Raw genomic sequence first — 19277 nt, forward strand, 5'->3', positions numbered from 1 at the left:
CCATAAAATATGATTTACTGCGTTGGAAGACATTTGACCCGTCATGCATACACAAGTGTGGCCTGCAGTGTGAACTCTACACATGCAATTTCAATCACCTGACAACTCAAGGCTTTTGTCTTAAATCTTCCACCACAATATAGTATTCCTGGCAGGTAAGAATCAAACAGTAATGTGCTCTTGTGTCTGGGCACAAATGCTTGTTAGGTTTATTTTACAGATCCCATCTTTCCTAATTGGCACAGTTCAATGATGGACGACTTTAGTCAATGATTTAAACAAGTCTTGGTCCACAGCCGCTCAACTGAACATACAAAAATGTATAATTTGTCTTCATCTGAGCATACAGTCAATCACATGTGGAGAACAAAGTGATAAATAATAAATAATTCTTTAATTAATATGTAGTTTGGTTTCTTACTCCTTTGGAAATCATCAAGACCACCTAAAGTGTCTCAGATTTGGGACAATGACGAACATCATTACGAGGAAATTACTTTTATTAACACTATTAGAAATGTTAAAATAAAGTGTTACCAATTCAATCTGCAATTTGGATGAGATAAGATCGTCCTTTATCAGTCCCACAGCGGGGGAAATTTGCAATTAAATCGATCATTAATGATTCACAACTTAGCTATTTATTTATGTTAACAAAACAGCACATACAGATAAATAGCTTTTCATTTAATATAGTGTGTCAGTGCAGAAATGCTGTATTACATGGAGCACAGCAGGTGGCTGTAAAGAGCTTCAGTGGGTTTTACACTGGCTGCTCTCAGACACGTTTCAGCCTCTGTGTGTGGTGCCTTGTAATGGTGGGATCGAGTGAGGCTGCTGCAGCTGGCGGTGGCGTGGCACTCATCATGCAGGTATTACAGGTCCTGGGGGGGGGAGAGAGGACTTTTCTTTGCCTGGATCAACGGGCCCAGAGGGACAGCATGCTCAAGCAAAGCAGAAAGCTGATTGGCTACACATACTTAGTGCATTTGTGCCTCTTTGGACCTCTTTTTTCCCCCAGTCTCCACCATTGAGGGAAGAGATTTCACTCTGAGCGTAATCTCTACAGTTGAGCATCATGGGGGTGGAGAATAAGCTTGGGATGTTCATAACACCTGGGGACAATTACTTTCTTAAATAATCTGCCGGTCATAATCTAACAAATGCCTTTAAAGGACTAAACTTGGCACAGATTTGGTTCAGTCGAGACCAAAAATGTCTAGGGTCTATGCTTTTGGCTGTTGTATGTAGACCCATATAGATTGTTAAATACCAACAGTTGTTGTCTGAATCTAGGTCATTAATTCAGGGTAGGGCTTATCAAACTGATTTTAAGTTCTTGCAAGATGCATGCAGCCAGACACAATTTCCCTTCTCCACCCACAGAGGAGAAATACAATTCTGTGACAGAGGAAACACTGCTAGCTGGGATGGAGTTATTTTTGGTCAGTAAATGAATAGCTGAATTTCACTCTTGAACATTTGTAGGAACATTCTTGCCGATTTCAAGTCACACCTTTTCAAACAGAGCAACCCCTGTCAAAACGAAGCGAGTCATTCCTGAGTTATTAAAGTTTAAATTCTTAAAAGTCTAGCAATTCCCCCCCTAGGAGGTACAATGTCACCCAGTGTCATGCTCACGTTTGATGTTTGCTTCCCTAGAAGCAAGCCTTTGACAACACAATATTTCCTTTTCCCTTCTATTTAAAATTTGAATGCACTCCACTTCTCTCAGGCGTGTAGTAACTGATATGAAGCCTTTTTCTACGGAAAACAAACAAACATCTGTATCGTAATTTGGAGCTGCCTGTGTTCTTCCTGTGCAATCTCTCTGCTGTCCCTTTTTTCACTCTCCTCTGCACTGACAGGCTGTTGATGGAATAATGGAGGTGTTGGGCATAGTATAGCTAAGCCACTGACACAACACAGATTGATAGGATTGTAGTGTAAATGACACACAGCAGACCATATCCCAGTCTTCAGCCTACGAAGCCATTAACCAACAGCCTGGGTATAATACCGAGACATGCAGTGGACAGATAATGTTTGGATATATATGAAGCTTTGCAAATTAACACATTTTTGATGTATGTTGTTGTAATATGTATAATGATTTGTTTGTACATACAGATTGTAATGGAGCCACAGATAAGACAGATATAATTATAGATAAGCATTGTTTGCTCAGAGAAGAATGGTTAATTATAACAAGCCTTCGCAGAGACTGCTAAAAACACCCATACATCATTGATGTGAGGAAGGAGAACAATTTATAATTACATAAATGATATATTAAGCTACATAAGTCCTGCTCTCCATGAATAATGTTGCTGTTATTGCAACAGTTTGACCGTTGTGTTGCAGAGAAAAATTTCAAATGGAAAAAGAAACCTTGCCAGATGGTTATTGTAAAAGTCGTCTCTCACAATGGGCACCCTTTGAATGCAGTGATATTTCCAGGTATACTGTCCTTTCAACATTTTGTCACAGTGTGGACCGTTTTAATATGCTGGGGAACATGCCATTGGAGCACAGGCAATTACATTATCTGGCCTGTCACAAACATACAAACGTAACATATCCACTCCTTTACCATCATGCACTCAAATGTCATGCAAATTAATGGCTCCAGTGGTAAACTACGTGACATTGTTTCATTTACTGTGTTTAAGTGAATGCATTTGGTCAGAAACCAAATTGAGCTGTATAGATTTTATAGTCCATAATGTTACTTTCATATCCCATTCGTCCAATAGATGCCTTTTGTTGGTTGATCACTTACAGTGGGAATTCAGCTAAATCTAAACCATTATTAGTTTTATTAATTAAACCAGTGATTTTCCTCTTGTTACCTGTCAAAATGTATTTGGCAAAAAGAAGAAGAAAAAAGCCTATTATTATAATAATTTTTGTATCACACAGGTAAATCAAATAATGACAAGTCTCCATTGTTCTTTTAAAATTAAAGCAAGTGACTATGGTGTTTTGCATATCTTTTCAATTCACACTGCATGTACTGTAGCTACATTCAAGTAATTCATCTACAACATCTATCGCCTCCTTTAGCATATCTGACTGTTGTTACAACCAAATGTAAAGTTTCGATTATAATAAAACACTGTTTTAGTATTACTTCACTAAGCTTGCATAATGACTTAAGAAAATATGCAGTTTGCCAATAACACAAATATTATAAACATATTTCCACCATGACAGGTCTTATTCATTCTTGGCACCTGCCAGCATCAATTTGCCATTTACCTCTACTGCATTAATCCATCACATCCTCATGTAGGAAGACGTGAGCGTTTTCTGTGAATACATTATCAGCACAAGGCTATGCATTAGGTTTTTCTATGTAGCCTATTATTTGTATTTTAGACTATATTTTCCTATTTGCAAACTATGACCTGATACAGTTTTCATGCTCCAATAACTATATGAATATATTATTTCATATCATGGTGTAAAATGATTGGATACACCCTAATAAACAATATGACTACCGGTATGTAAACAAATCATCTGCTAAATTGACTCGCTGATTAACATGTGGGATCAGCTGGTGCAAGAACAGGATAAGTTACTTAAGGCAGCCATTTTTTCCCTCCCTTTTTTTGTTGTTGTTGCGTGTAACAGGTTAAACATGATGTGGTGGTACCAACTCGACAGGGGACAGCTTTTGGTGTCTGGAGCTTTTTTTTTTTTTTTTTTACAATCTATGGTCTGGAGACGTCTTCAAAAAGCGGTAGATGTTCAGAAATATCCTGCTGGGGTTTTGAAACTTGGGTTGTAATTATGACAAAACGGATGCTAGCTTTGTAGCTCCTCGGCTAACAGTAGACAATCAGTGGGCAAGTAGGCTACTAAAGCAATGATTAGATACCTGACATACGCACAAAACTGCAGGGGGCACAAATGGCCCGCTAATAGAATATCGTTTTATTGTATTAATTTTTATTTTATTTTTTTAAAAAATAAAATAGGTCACTGGAAGCAAAGATAAAGACAAAGAAGTGTTGCCTCGGGCCAAAAGCAGAACGAGGACGTTAGCATGGACAGCTGGGCATCTCTCCAGAGCTAAGTTTGGAGCAACGCCACTCCGGGCCGGGCAGCAGTAGAGACATAATGGACTGAGTGTCAGGTAAACAACACACTTTTATAGCCGTGCACAGAGCAGACAAGAGCAACTCCACATTGCTGTCTCAGAAAAAAATACTTAGCACCAACACACAGGTGCTCTCTAAGCTGCAGCACACATAATAGACAATTGACATAATGAGACAGTGGAAACGGTGTGTAATATGATGAAGTGAGGAGAGGCCCACTCCTACCACTGACCCCCTCTGGTAATATCTGTGAAGGATCCAGAGGACAGGGTCAGTTTTCCCAAAGTATTTATCGCACTGTTGTGCTGCACTGACCATTAGTTTTGCAGAGCGATGCTTTTATTTTCTAGTTTGTTGTAAAGTACACTGTGTGTGTGTGTGTTTGATTTGCTCATCAGCAATATGGCTGTGGTTATTGATTGTTGAAGTTATGTCTTATTTACTCAATACTGAGGCATTCACACAATTGTCACTGAAGTAATCCATAAATCTTAATGAGCAGATTGTGCTCTTTGAGTAATTGATTGCTGTTTGGAATTAGTTTTGTTGTTTGTACATCTGCATTATTCTTGAGGTCTGTGTACCTGCCTGTATAATTAGCATTTCTTAACTTGACTGGTATGAGGTAAAACCACACAATGTGAAAAATTAAGCTCTCCCATATTCAAAGGTGCACTGCCATGTAAAAATTGTAAAGGCAAATGTAAGGTAATCTGATGAGGAAAAAACACACTTCTTTCACTGTCGCTGGGCGCTGGGGTGACAGGCAGCAGACATGAATGGCTTAAAAAGAAAGATAAATGTCAGCAGTGGTTTTAAATATAGATTGCCTGTATTAACTAGCTGCTTCCTCAGTGCCTGTAGCTTTAGGCGTAGTTACGGAAAGCTTAAGGCAAAGTAGGCTTCATTCTGTTAGGCACAGCATCAACATGGGCGACACATGTTGGGGAATGAGCTTGAAGGAATTTAAAATTACACTTCCTGCCTTGAATGCAAAAAATAACCCACTGGTCTTAACTGCACTGCAGCTTAATGAATGGTATGACTTGCATGTCAAGTTGTCTTTTTCAGTGGTTGATGTGTATATTTGCATCACACATGTCTCTCACTGAGACTGTTTGTGGTGGGGTCAATATGTTTCCAAAACAGTGTGACATCAGATTCGGGCAACTACAAAAGCTGAGAATGGCTGTAGATTCTTAAATGTTTCCGTTTTAAATGTTATCTAGGGATCACTAGTTAATTATTTTCTCACCTCCAGATAATGAAGCTAGTTTTCTCATGTTAACGGGTTAATTTATCCCGTTATCTCGAAAAATCTTTGTTATCCAGAGATGAGATAGAGACAGAGAGAGACAACCCACTATCACAAGAAAGCAAAATGTTGTTTTGTCTCATTAATGTCAATGTTTATTAGAGATAAGGAGTGCCACCATGCCTCGATGGCGTCTTGACAAGGGTGACTGATTTGGATCGAGCAGTAGCCTACCCATAACTGCAGCAAGCAGAACTACACATTTATGGCACGTCTTGCTGTTCAGTTATGTCTCCTCACTGACAGTCAAGACAATCATCTTGTAGGCTGGAATCAGGTGTGATCAAATGAAAAAGACACTCATTTTCAAGTACTCCATAATTAGCTATCCTCTCGAGAAATCGGGATAAATTATCTTGAGAAATCTTCTTTTTTGTTTTCTCAAGATATTGAGGTAAATGAACCTGTGGCCACTGGAAAACAAGCCTCTCTATCTTATTGAAATAATATTGTATTCTTGAGATAATATAGAAAATGAAAGTAAATATGGCAGATCTCCACTTTCTTACGCTACTCTAAGTTTCACCTTAAAGACTACTATTTAACAGTCAGTGTATATGGCTCAGTGAACAACAGCAGATGGTCCTGGTCCAAGATCAGGATTATGACATGTTTTCTTCATGTTAGTTTTGTTTTTACCATCTCTCCTACACTGAAACGACTCAACAGTGTTTACAAACTACAGTAACCCGGGGTTAGCCACCCCAAACAGATTTCTTTTGTGATTTTTGATGAGATGAATATGTAGATCAGAGCACTTCTAATTAATTCCATACACTAGGCATGCAGGTGCATAGCAGGTGTGAAATAGTCCCTAATTATATCTACAGTGAAAACCAGCAGGAATCTGACATTTTGTGTGAAATCACTCATCCAGTGCTCCCCTCAGACCAAACAGCCAGTAGTTTTTAGTGAGCTGTAAATTGCAGAATTTAGATGCTAATTAATCATTATTTTCAATCATCACTGACAGGTGTGACTGATGTTTCAAATCAAATGTAAAGTTTTAGCTTTGCTTTGGCATTTTAGCAAAAATATAGTACATTACATGCAGTGGTTTGGTTTCTACTTGTTTTGTTCTATCACTGAAGTGTCTGTAGGGATCATGTGGAGCACAAACTTCACAGTAATGGGGACTATGGTGGAAAGTAAACAGTAAAGGGCAGGGATGGAGAAACACTTAGCTAAGTGGTTTGGTGTGAATCTTGTGCTATACTGTGGCAAGATGTCACCTAGATGACACACAGACACGACAACACTAAATCAATTTGTGCTCTATTAGCCTCCTTTACATGGTGTATTTTCAGCATATTTGCATTATAAAGCTAGTACGAGTGTTTTTAAGTGTATGGACATCATCAATAGTGCATGCACTATTAATGTTATTAATACCGCCTGTGAGTTCCCTGCTATGACAAGTCAAAATGTCTGCTTAGAAAAAAGCCCATTGTAAAAGGTCAGCCATTACTGTCAAGTAAAGTGGGAGCATATAGTCATTCAAAAGCGTTGCAAACCCACACAGGTGTTTATAATTACTGTGGCTGATTAGACCTTTAGTGTGGTGGAAGGTGTGTGAGGCTACTCTGGATGGTTTAAAAAAACAACAACATCAAGTTACAACTGTAATTTGTCCCTCCCCTACAGTTGCAACAGGCTAACAGAGGACCGAGGCAGGTGTCAATCAAGCACACAGTCCCAGGGAGACGTCTAATCAGCCAACATAAGTGGAAACACCTGTGTGGGTGGACTATGGGTGTGTGGGGGCAGGGACAGGGAGATGTTAAATCCTATAAGAATAATCATTTGTATCTTTTGGTAATAATGTGTGCTGAAATTTCTAGACTGGTAAGAAATTAGTTTGGCAGACTTTGAAAACCTGTATGAACCAGAACTCATCAGGCAATTTGTTGGTGAGCCAGTGAGTACATGTTTGCGGAGGAGCAGGGTGTTCACTAAGCAAACATCAAGTGCTGCTTTGCATGATATTTTGTAAATTGGAGAAAGTACAGGTTGCTTATTTACACAGTGTTTGCCAATGAGCAATATAATTGTTAGTTTGCAAGCTCTGACACGCCCACTGTGATGAGCAGAAGCACCTCCTTGCCTCTCGCTCGCTCTCTTGCTCACTCACACATGCAGCAAGTTATACAAAAATGACTTTATTACAGCTGATTTCTGTTCAATGGTAACACAATGTTGAATATAATACAAATAAAATAACATATTTTTGTACTTTTTCACATTTTCTCACAAAGTAGGTAATAACTAAATGAAATTAACCTGCATCATTGGTAACCATGGTGATCTACTCTGGTTAAAAGTTAGAAAAAACAGATTACATTACAATTATTTTTCTGTCTGCTGGGGAAGCAATATTGACATGATGACTGCAGTGTAATACTCGGGGCAGGAACCGGAGAATAGAAGAAGAAGAAAAAAGTTTAAAGGCCATTTAAATGTGTTAAGATTAAAAATAGATCAGCATTATGGGATGTAGAGTACATGCAAGCTTGTAGGGGTACTGCATCTCATTAACTGCATGGCAAGGCCATTGTGATTTATAATGTAGGAGCATTTGCATTTTGTGCAATATTAGAATGGGAAGCTGGTGTTGAGTCCACAGGAATCAGTTGGTTTAATCAGTTTGATCGTTCTCTAGTCAGAGTCTGTCAGGCATGTTTTCATTTTTGATGATTCACTGCTGTCAGTGAATATGGCAATCAAATCTGGATGAGTTTAAAGCTGTGTAATATAAGCACTCTGCAGTTTTTGAAATTGTGTTTTTATTTTATTTTTTATCTATCTATCATGTAGTGAGCATCAAAACAGAATAAGGACAGAAATGCAGCCATTTAGTTTCTGTGTCTGTCAGTAGACTGAATAAATAAAAAATCTTTCCATCACATCTGTTTTTATATCTTAGTTTGAAGGCGCTACTAAATATTAGAAGTGAATTTGATGTCTAGACTAGAGGTTGGGTTACATTTTAGAAAACCTAAATGGGCTGTTTTCTCGTTGACAGAAGAAATGCCTTAGAGACAGACATCTTGTTTTCTCTTTAGCTTGGTTTTATTGTTATCCTGTGTCTGAAAATCAAAGTAACAGGGTTCATTGCAGACTTGTCCACTGCTGCATAATGTCTTGTTTAAATTCAGTTTCTCATTGAGAGAAGGCAGCCTTTTTAGGATGGAAATACGCCTTTTCATTTTTGGCCATCAAGTAAAAGCATACTTCTTTTCTGAGTAACTTTAGGAGAGGCAGAATATTAAATGTTGTTGGATGAAGACGTCCTTCAGAGTAGTGCAGGTTTTAGTTGAAAGAACTCTGTTCACGGCAAGAATAATTAGCCTACCATAATTTGAATAAAAATACATGCCATAATAACCAAATAGGACAATATATGTACGTCACTACTTGTTTGCAGCAGTATTAGGTTGGATTGTGCGTTGCACAGAACCAGAAAAGAGTTAATGATTTGTTGGTGGGATGTTAAGTGAGGCCTGCAATGCAGCATTTTGTGGTTCCTTGGCATACAAATTTTGGAACTGCACAAGGCAATGTCACAAGAGCTGGAGGCAGAGAAAGTTGCAGTGGCTACGCAGAGTACGTGTGGCAAAGCAAAAAAAGGAAGATTTGATCACATTATGACCTGGCGTGATGACATGTGTCTGGCACACTGCAAGTCCAGTCCAGCTGCCAACTTCTTGCTCCTGGGGTCAGTGATGACCAGTGGCTGTAAATGTTCTTGGCACCAAGCACGTTTTGTTATTTTACCTTTAAGGGTCAACAAAGAGGAGGAGTGAGCAGTGATGTATGCTGTTATGGATTTTAATAGGTGTAGTTTAATGATCAATATTGCCAATGAGATTATTTTCTACAGAAGACTGGCCTTATTATGAGGAGCCACCACAATATGCTATATCTTTGTGGTTTTTTTTAAATTTTACATTGTAAGAATGCCTCAAGGCTATTTCTCAAACCTGTGAAAAAATATTAAATCCATCTCATGGCACTGGCTTGGTTAGATTTACGCACAAGAATTATTCCCCTGAAGCATTTGAACTCTTGCTCTCCTGCAAAATCACCAACACTATCTTTTTGAAAATTGTGGCTCAGATGTACCGTAACATACGTTGCAGAGAATATCTGATCCACATTTTACCCTGTAGCCTATGAGGCGTTTGTGGCGTGTGGAGTTAACATCAGCCATTTGTAGAAGCTGCTTACTGCAATTGATTTAATCCTTTATTGAACAATGATAAAGTTGAGTGCCACAGCGTGCCTACAGTCATTTGAAAAATTTACTTCACCCCATGGAAACTGTTGACTTTTTCAACATATCAGAACAAGCAAACATTTGAGCCTCTTTGACACTATGTTGATTTAGAAAAAACACAAGGAAAACTGGCTTTTTATTCATTTCATAGAAATATCAACGTATGATGTTGCTTTGCGCTCAGAACCTAGTGTCAACCCCAAACCCCTTTGCATAATTGTCCACCAGTCTGTGACACCAGTTCTATGCTAAATTTTCCTTCTGTATGCAAATCCCACTACAGCAATCTGGGTTTTAAAGAGGAACTATGCAAGATCTTTACCTTATAGGTACAGTGTGTAACTTATTGGCTTTTTATTAGCAAAAAAAGAAAAAAAAAATATATATATGTATGTAAGCTTTCTGTAACTTATGAGTTGTTTACAAATACATAGGTGGTGGTGCACCCAACCGAAGCTGCCATGTTGGACAACGGTATGGTAACGGTAACAGGTGACTGTTAGTGCGTGCGTCTGCCCCGAGTCTGAAACGGCGGAGGTGTTAATGAAGCAGCGTCAGGCCGCTCACCGTCACTGAAACGCTCGATGAAATCGCCCATTAAATACGACGAGCCGCGAGCGACGTATAGCCTATCTCACCTGGTAGGGCACACCCGCTGCAGCCACCCAGTTCGATTCCACGTGACAGTTCCTTTGCTCCGCGTCAACCCCGCCCACTCTCTCTCCCCCCTCCCCTGTCTCTCTCCAGCTGTCCTTTCAAAATAAATGCATAAAAAGCCCGGAAATAAAAAATAAGAAAATCTGAGTCAGTGCTTGCCCGACCGGGCAAGTCTGCACAGGTTCTACCTGTTATTTTTACTTTCCCCGGGCAATCGGGCAACCGTTAATGTCGAACCCTGGACGTTAAGGTTTACATGACTCCAGATTGTAAAAATTAGTCTCTAAGGTATCAATAAACTTTAACAACAGAGACACATGTACGCAGGTTATTTGTAGCGCCGCTCATTTCGTTTCATAAACAGATTGCTCCAGTTCGACTCCAGCCGTTTACAGAACTGATGGCGCTAATGGAGCTAACGCTTCTAATGGAGCTAACGCCGCTAACGGCAGTATTGGAGGCGGTTCCAATACTGGTTTTAGAATAAGAACAACTCTACAATAAGAAATGAAACACTCCTAACTGATAACTCACTGATAACCTTTAACATGTCATAATATGGTTTACATCTTAACCTCATTGCCTGATGATCCTGAACTACTCCCAGTCATCTCAGTCGTGGAAGACGCCATTTCCAAAGAAGTTTTTTTGTCTTCAGAAGCCATCGTCACTTTGCCGACGGGAAGGGTGAGTGCGGTGAGTGCAATTTAGAATCTGAAGTCGTCATATCCCTTCCCATTTTACACACTGGACCTTTAAGTAAACAGCTTCGGAGTAATTGTGATGGTTAAATGACCTGTTGGGGGAGAATGGAGGCTCTCTGTCTTCCCCCTAGTGTCTCTTGACAAAAAAAAACAACCTTGCAAGATTGTCACCTCCGACTCCGTGTCCCAGATATCATCTGGAGAGAAACATAGACGGCACTACAAAACGAAAATGCCCCCTAATCCTTAATCTTTTGTAGATAGGCCTACACTAATATACACATTGTAAAACGTATGATATGTATATAAAATGTTCCCCTTTTAACTAGGCCATTTCATCACCCCCTATTTTGTCAGGTTCAACCTCAACTGATGGTCAGATGGTCTCACATTATCATACCAATCCATGGTTGAATCAATGACTGCAAGATGCACAGTCCCTGAGGCAAAGAAGCAACTCCAAACCATGACGCTCCACCATCATGTTTCACAGTTGGTATGAGTTCGTCTCTTGAAAAGCTGTTTTTGGTCTGAGCCAAGAATGTCTTACTATGGCCAAACAACTCTGCCCAGAACATATTATTTCAAAATGCCTGGTCTTTGCCTATATATTCACTGGCAGACTGCTTTGCTCTAATGTTCTTTTTGGACTGACAAAAACTGGGGCATCCAGGCCAGGACACGTTGGTGGTCATTTGAAATCAATGCCACTTGTGGATCTTTTTTTTTGTTTTTTTTTTGCAAAGGAATGATTTATTTCAAATAATTTGGAGACCTGTTTCAATCACTTGCCTGACTCACAGGCATCCACAACCCTTTTCTCCGAAAGCTTCAGAGAGGTCTTTAGATCTTAACAACATCACACACAAGAGAACAGCAGAGGTTTAAAGAAGGGGGGTTTCGGCTTTAGCCCCTAGGGAGGTTCTATTCATTAGCACCTCACCTGGAGCACTTGATTATAATTTTGTGGATATGAAGGTGTGATAAGTGTAGCGGTGTACGAACTCTTTCCAAGGGACTGCTTTTTTTTTTTTTTATTATGAAAATGTTTAATGTTTGAGCATATCACCTCTTAACAGGCACTGTTTCAAAGATGTAGCCTGCATGTTAGACTGTGTGTCTGTTGAACTACTGTAAGAGCAGGGCTCTTTGAGTTTTATAAAAGTCTTTTAAAAGCAGTATTTCTTTAACCTCAAAAAGTCCTTAAAGGGTCAAATAAGTCATACATTTTATAGACAAACATCTTCAATGATTTGAGGTTGTATCTGACTGCAGGCCTCGAGAAGGTATTATGCACTACACACACACTAAAAGTCGGATTGCAGTGCATTTTTCAATGCATGAGGCTTTTCGGTCCTTGAAAGTTTCAGCCCGCACCATCTGCCTATTGCAAGTAGTCACAACTGCAAACTAGAGTAGCTGGAATCCTCATTAATGTGCAAATATCGATTCAATAAAACTTATGATTTTAATAATTTTCAACTGGGTGGTCTATATCAGGGTAATTTTTTTTTTAAATTGACAGGCAACAACATGACAGAGAGGACTTCCAGTCAATCATTTTTTTCTCGATATTTTTATCCCTCCCACAATCCCACCCCAACCAAAAGAGAACAGTTCTCAATGTAAATCAACATGTACAGAATACATACAGCACATACATAAATAATGAAAATAATGAAATAAATAAGTAAATTAAATAAAAATGTTTAAAAATAACAATGAAAGAGGAAATAAATAAATGAAAAATAAAGTGGGGGCTCAGTCACCACAGTCAGGCAGAGATGTCAAAGATTCAGTATAATTAAAGAGACGTCTCCAAGTGTTTTTAAATGAGTTTAAGGAACCATTGAGGGGAAAATAAAAGCTTTTCAAGTCTAATGGACAGTAACACCTCTTTGCTATGAGATGGAGGTTGAGGGTGTATGAGTTGCCTGGCCAACAGGCAGAGGCAAGAACAGTCTGCATGACTTTAGAGGTAAAAGGCTGCAGGGGAACACCAAACAAAGCCAAGCGAGGTTCAGGAGAGATAGTAGTGTTACATACTAAGAGTTTTGAAGATTTCAGACCAGAATGTGGCAAGCCTGGGACAGAACCAAAATATATGGGAATGGTCGGTTGGTGAGAGTCAGTTACATTAGGGTAAAGCCTCAAATTAGTGTAGTGAACTTTGTGTACAACTTTACACTGTAGGAGGCTGTGCCTCGCAATAATCATCAGGCATCATCTTTGGGACCAGACGCTGGGGTGTCAAAAGTAGAATTGGTATGGTGTCACATTTAAAACGGTTCGATGTGAAGACTTCCTGCCGAGAAGTCTATTGTGTGACACCGAGTATGCGGAGTCCATGTGCTCGTAAAAATTGAGCTTTGCGCGGACAGGTCCGGCAGACGTCCGCATTGAGTCCGCCTCGAGTACGCCTCGAGTACGTACGGACATCCGCGAGTATGTGGGGTCCTTGAAGCCCTATGGAGGCTTAGGCTTTTCCTAATTTGAATCCAGATTCTAAAGTTAGTTACCACAGGGTTTGAGGTAAAGTTGGAGGCAGGGGCAAACCAGGGAATGAAGCGAAAGTTTAGAGGATGCAAGTTCCATAGTCACCCATGCAGGCCACTCTAGTCTGCTGTGTTGGTAATCCAGTATAAAAGTTTATGAATAGATCAGGGTAATTTAATGAATTATAACATAAGGATACTGGGGTGTATTACATGATGATTATGCTAAATGGATGACAATTACATGGGACTTTTCTAGTCATATTGACCATTGATGTTCTGCCTGATAACAATTAGCCAGGAACTGAACTGCAATCCCTCCAAGTTGTTGACAGCCCCTGTACCATTCCTACAGGTTTATTGTCATGCTTTGACTGGTGTGATAATACAACGGAGAAATGAATTCTTTCTGGTATTTAAAATGGTCTTAAAAAGTTAGAATTAAACTCGGTCAGCCCTGTAGAAAATCTGTTAGAAGCTGGCTAAAGGGAATATGTCTATAAAATGTTTGTATTAATACTGATCCCCTGGTACTCCAGACTTAGAGGTTTCACTGTTCAAAGAGAACTGAACTTCCAAAAGTGGTATCCATTTAAGATGGGTAAAATTGTCCCCAGAACACTCTCACAGTATAAATCCAATTCTGATGCATTTACTCTTCATCTTCTCCAGTAAACATATGTATTTGACTACTTCCACAAAATCCCTCAGCTGTCTGCCATTTGCTCAGTTAGACAGATGGTCCTGTTCAGTAAACTCACTTGCTGTGTTTTAAGGCGATTGACTGACTGCTTCATGTTGTATCTATGAGGGACATATCCGTAGGAGAAGCATAATAGAAGGTTAGCTTAATTTTATGAGCACTGGTTGCTTTGTTCAGTGTTATATGCAACTGTATGTATTTCAAGACTTGATTTTTTTCTGTTATTTTTGTATGATGTATTGCTGTTCTTTGAAGTAACAACTATGTAATGTAAGGCTGCATGCTCAGCTTTATTTATTTTGGGGTCAAGGAACTGAGGAATATGGCAAATATGCTGAAATTTGATGAATATTTATAAGCCGGAGTAATAAAAGTGAGTCCATTAACACACAGTTCTGATGGGAATCAAATGGAGGAACGGGGGTAAAAATGAAGGTGGTGCCTGCTCAGTGGTGTGCTGAGGAAAAATGTGCCCATAGTCAACTTCAAAATCTATAATTGAAAGATATAATTTCAAACACCAGCTGGAGTGAGAGATACTTTACCTGCTGAGAGAAATGGAAGTTCATTTGCATGTTCTACTCAACTATAGCGAGACCTCATCCTGACTGCTGCACAGTGTGTTGGGCATCCTGCCCCGGAGCCACGTATTAAAGCAAAGTCAGCACATTGTTCACCTAGGGGTGTAAGAAAATATCGATACGGCACAATATCGCGATATTTTGAACGGCGATACTGTATCGATACAAGGACGCCAAGTATCGATATTTTATTATACAAATTGAGATGAAAAAAAATGGTGAATTTATTTTTTTTGGTACTAAAGTAGTAGTTGCTTGTTCAGCCCAGTAGATGGCGTTGTTGGAGGCATCAGAGGAAGAGATCAGGAAAGCCCCATCATTGTTTAAATCAAACATAATGCATATGTTTTATAAAGTGTAGAATGTGCCACAGTGCGACCGACACCGACTGATACTCGTCCGTAGCAAAGCAAACCCCAGTGCAGTGTGCTGGATGAGCTCGGCTTTCTACGCCGTGGAGGACCAGGAGAGACCGGGGCTGCACCTGGTGCAACCCCACTGAGGCATCACCTCAGGCGGCTTGTTAGATCACCTAAACGGGGCAAGCCAGGCTGCGTCTGTGCCGAGCTACATGCTAATCCACACACGCTAACAGCGCCTGCACTCATGCCACCAAGCGTCCGCTCCCTCGTCAACAACACGGATTACTGCAGACTGTTCACAGCTTCTCAGCGTAGCGGAGGAGCCGCTGTGTTCACGTTGTCACGGAAACCAGGTAGAACCGGAGCACCGCGAGCGCTGCAGCCCAGCTGGAGGAGCTAATGCTACATGAGCTGACCATAGACTGTAGAGCCGACAGGCTCCGCTAGCCGCTAAGCTAACGGGAGCTGGTGTTGTTGTGGTGCGAGATGCCGCGGTAGGTTCCGCTCACTGCTCAGCACACGGGGAAATCCACAGCTGTTTGTTGTGTTTGTGTGACGGACGAGTGTCTCTCACTGCCAGTGTCTGTGTGTGACTGCAGTCTGTGTGACTGCAGCCTTTATTGCCAGACAGGACGTGGAAGCGCAGGAGTGTAAATATACAGCAGGTTATGTCAGTCTCAGATAATAAGGTTATTTCATTTTCAATTTAACATTTTTATTTAAATGTAAAACTACATATTTAATTTTATTTTTACTTGCAGGAGTGCAGCAATCTACATGTTTGTATTTAATTAATTTGAACTAGTATGAAATACAAACAATTTGTCAGATGCATATATTTGCCCATTTTGCATCAATACAAAAGATTGAAGTGAGGTAAACAGACTGAGAAGTTTGTCTTATTAGAAAACACAGATGTTAACAAAGTTTTCATTTGGTGATGAATTACTACTATCATTTAATGTAAATATAGGCCTACAACTCGGATTTTAAGATGCATAATACATTCTTAGTTTTTCAGCGAACTATGTAATATCGCAATATATCGCACAATTTGGATATCGCAATATATCGCAATATATCGTATCGTGACCCAAGTATCGTGATACGTATCGTATCGTGAGGTCCTTGCCAATACACACCCCTATGTTCACCTCACTATTATCTCTGTACAACTGCCAAGAAATGAGGCGAGGAACCTGTTTGTCTGCTAGACAAGAAAGTCAAAAGACTTACATCTGTGTTGTGGAGTATAGACCTCCTTTATCATTTTGCAACTGCATGTGTCATGTGGCTGTTTTGGTTCAGTCATGATTAAGCATTCACATCTGCAGTATAAGTAGGCTAGCTTAATTAGGTGAACAGTAACTTTGAGATTGGAGGACCTGCCCGGCCCAAGGAACAAAAACAACTGAGGTATACACTGAACTGTGGCTTTTTTGTGATATTTTGAGAATTTTCAATGCATACATTTTCTTTGAATGTTGTTTATTGTATGTTTCTTGTGTTTGGATGTTGTTTATTGATGATTTTATCTGATGCAATCCTCTGTAAAGTGTCCTTGAGTGGCTTGAAAGGCGCTTTCTAAATAAAATGTATTATTGTTAAACAAAACAGCTGGATGGAAACTCAGCTAATGAGTGTAGATGTAGACGTGTCTTCCAGAAGATAGGAAAGAGAAGAGAATAAAAAGGTTTTTTTTTTTTGATGCAATGCACCACGGTGCAGCACAGGCCATTACATGAAACATCAACCAGATGTCACTTTGAAGATTGTTTATTTTATGCAATGTTTTCATACATTAACCATATAAGTCATGTGACATTTAAAAATATTGTTTTTTGGATTTCAGCCGCATTTATGCAGTCCTGCTTGCCCTCTTTGTCGGCAGTGGCATACACTTGATGGACACCTTTCTCTGATTTTTTTGTTGATTGGTCTGTGTGTGAGAGAGACAGTTGTAAAGAAAAGGAAAGTGAGATTTTGGTTAACTGTGGCGGAGTGGAAAACAATTGTTTGAATTAAACAAGTCATATGGAAGTATGTTGGATATTGGAGCCTGCGGTCCAATGTTTGATGTTGATTGATAAGATGAGCGTGACAGATCACTTGTTTATCCCTCACTCAGTTAAGCTCATGTGAGCAGAGGTGAATGTCTGGTGTACCGTACTTGGGTGTGTGTGTGTACATATGGCTATCCACATCTCATTGTGAGCCAATGTTATTTGCACATTTGTCCTCGCTATTGTGTTTTTTATTTATCGCGTGTTATGCAGCAACTTTCCCTTGTTCCGAGCCAGATTTCTCCTCAGGGAGACTATGAAGAAACTGGACTTAACTTGAAATAACTTGACTTGAGATAATGTGGCTGTTTGTAGCAAGGAACAGCAGATATTCTGCATGACTTGCTTGAATAGAGAGTGAAGGGTATGGATGAATATTAATAATTAAATCATAAATGTAGCATCTATTGTATTGGAAGGCATAAGATTGTACTGTGTACCCTATGCGTGTACCTAATAAAATGGCCACTACAACCTCTTTCTCATAACTTGTAGTTGCATCTTTGACCTGAGGCTGAAAGGGAGTGTGGCTGTCTCTGTGAGTTTTGTTTGCCAACACCAGATGTTATGTTGTGTCTTTTTGAGCACCAAACTACAGATAATTGTGGGGGCAGGGTGTTTGCAGATAAAAGGTAACATTTAATGGGATAGCGGCCGTGTGACTCAATATTTAACTGCCTTAGGGCAGGTCTGGTTCTTATCTCTGACCTCTTTTGTCTGGAATTTGCATGTTGTAGTGTCCCAACAACACTGTTATCTAGTGGACTGGATTACAGGTGCTTTATAGAAATGTTTGAATGATTATCTGTTTGTGTGTCAGCCACACAATAATGAACATTCTGTGTCTTACAAGGTGTCTACGTTCACTGAATTATAATTAAGCCAGAAGGGGAAATGGATTCAATCAAGGGGAGGAAACTTCAAGCTTGATTGGAATGTGTGTTCATTTACTACAGCTTAGATAAAGTTGCTGCATTGTGGTGTTTATTTGCCATATTATCATAATTTTCATCAACTTTACACTAGCAATACAGTAAATATTTATATGTCATCATGGTTTTATGATGGTGTTACATTTTAGAGTTCCAATCTGATTACATCCATCAAAAAACTTTGTGATACGCGAGTCCAAAACTCAATTTATCTGATAAAATTTAATTTGAATTCTGCACTTTAATTTCTGTACTGTATCTGCAAGCTTTTGATTTTCATGTGCTGTTGAAATCCACCCTTCTATAACAAAATTTGCACCACAGAAAATATATGTGAGTTAAGCTGTTTTGCATGATGGAACACATTTCAAGTTTCTCTCCTCAGTTTCTGTTATGAAGCCAAACTCTGCATTACTGACGTTAGTGTGATAAGGGTATGGAAAAGGAGGTGTAAACTAAATTAGATTCAAGAGGTAATACCTAATTTTGCCTCTGATCTAACACCACCACAGTCTGGTGACAAACCAGAAATATCATATTTCATTGGTCAACAGTTTCCACTGTTAAAGGTACATTGCCATTATACAGTGTAGTGCAGTGCAGTGAGTAGGTTGTTAGCCAGGAGGAGGCACTGACATCCTCATTAAAATGAAGCTTTAATTAATGATCCTGTCTGTTTATTACAAGCATCGTGATGTGCATGGGTGCAACCCCTGCACGTTTACACATTGTCAACATGACAATATACCCTGATGGCTATCTTTGATTATGATCTAGAAATCAAGACCCTGTTTGATTCATCAGGAAGCATAGGTTAAACTTAGAATCTGTCGCAGAACCCAATTCCCCCCACAGAAATACTGACAGAGTGCCTGAGGGTCTGGTCACTTTCATTATAATAGACAGCAGAGAAGATTTGGTTTCTGCTGCAGTAACCAGGCAGCTGCAGTCAGGAGCACGGCTCTCTCACGCTCTTGCCCAGTAATTAGAGACGGGGAGGATGGAGGGAAGAGCTTGCATTTAACCTTCACATCCCCTTGTTTTATTAGAAGTGAATTTCCTTGTCCTATCTGGACGACT

The sequence above is a fragment of the Trachurus trachurus genome, assembly GCF_905171665.1.
Source record: "Trachurus trachurus genome assembly, chromosome: 13".
Lineage (NCBI taxonomy): Eukaryota > Metazoa > Chordata > Actinopteri > Carangiformes > Carangidae > Trachurus > Trachurus trachurus.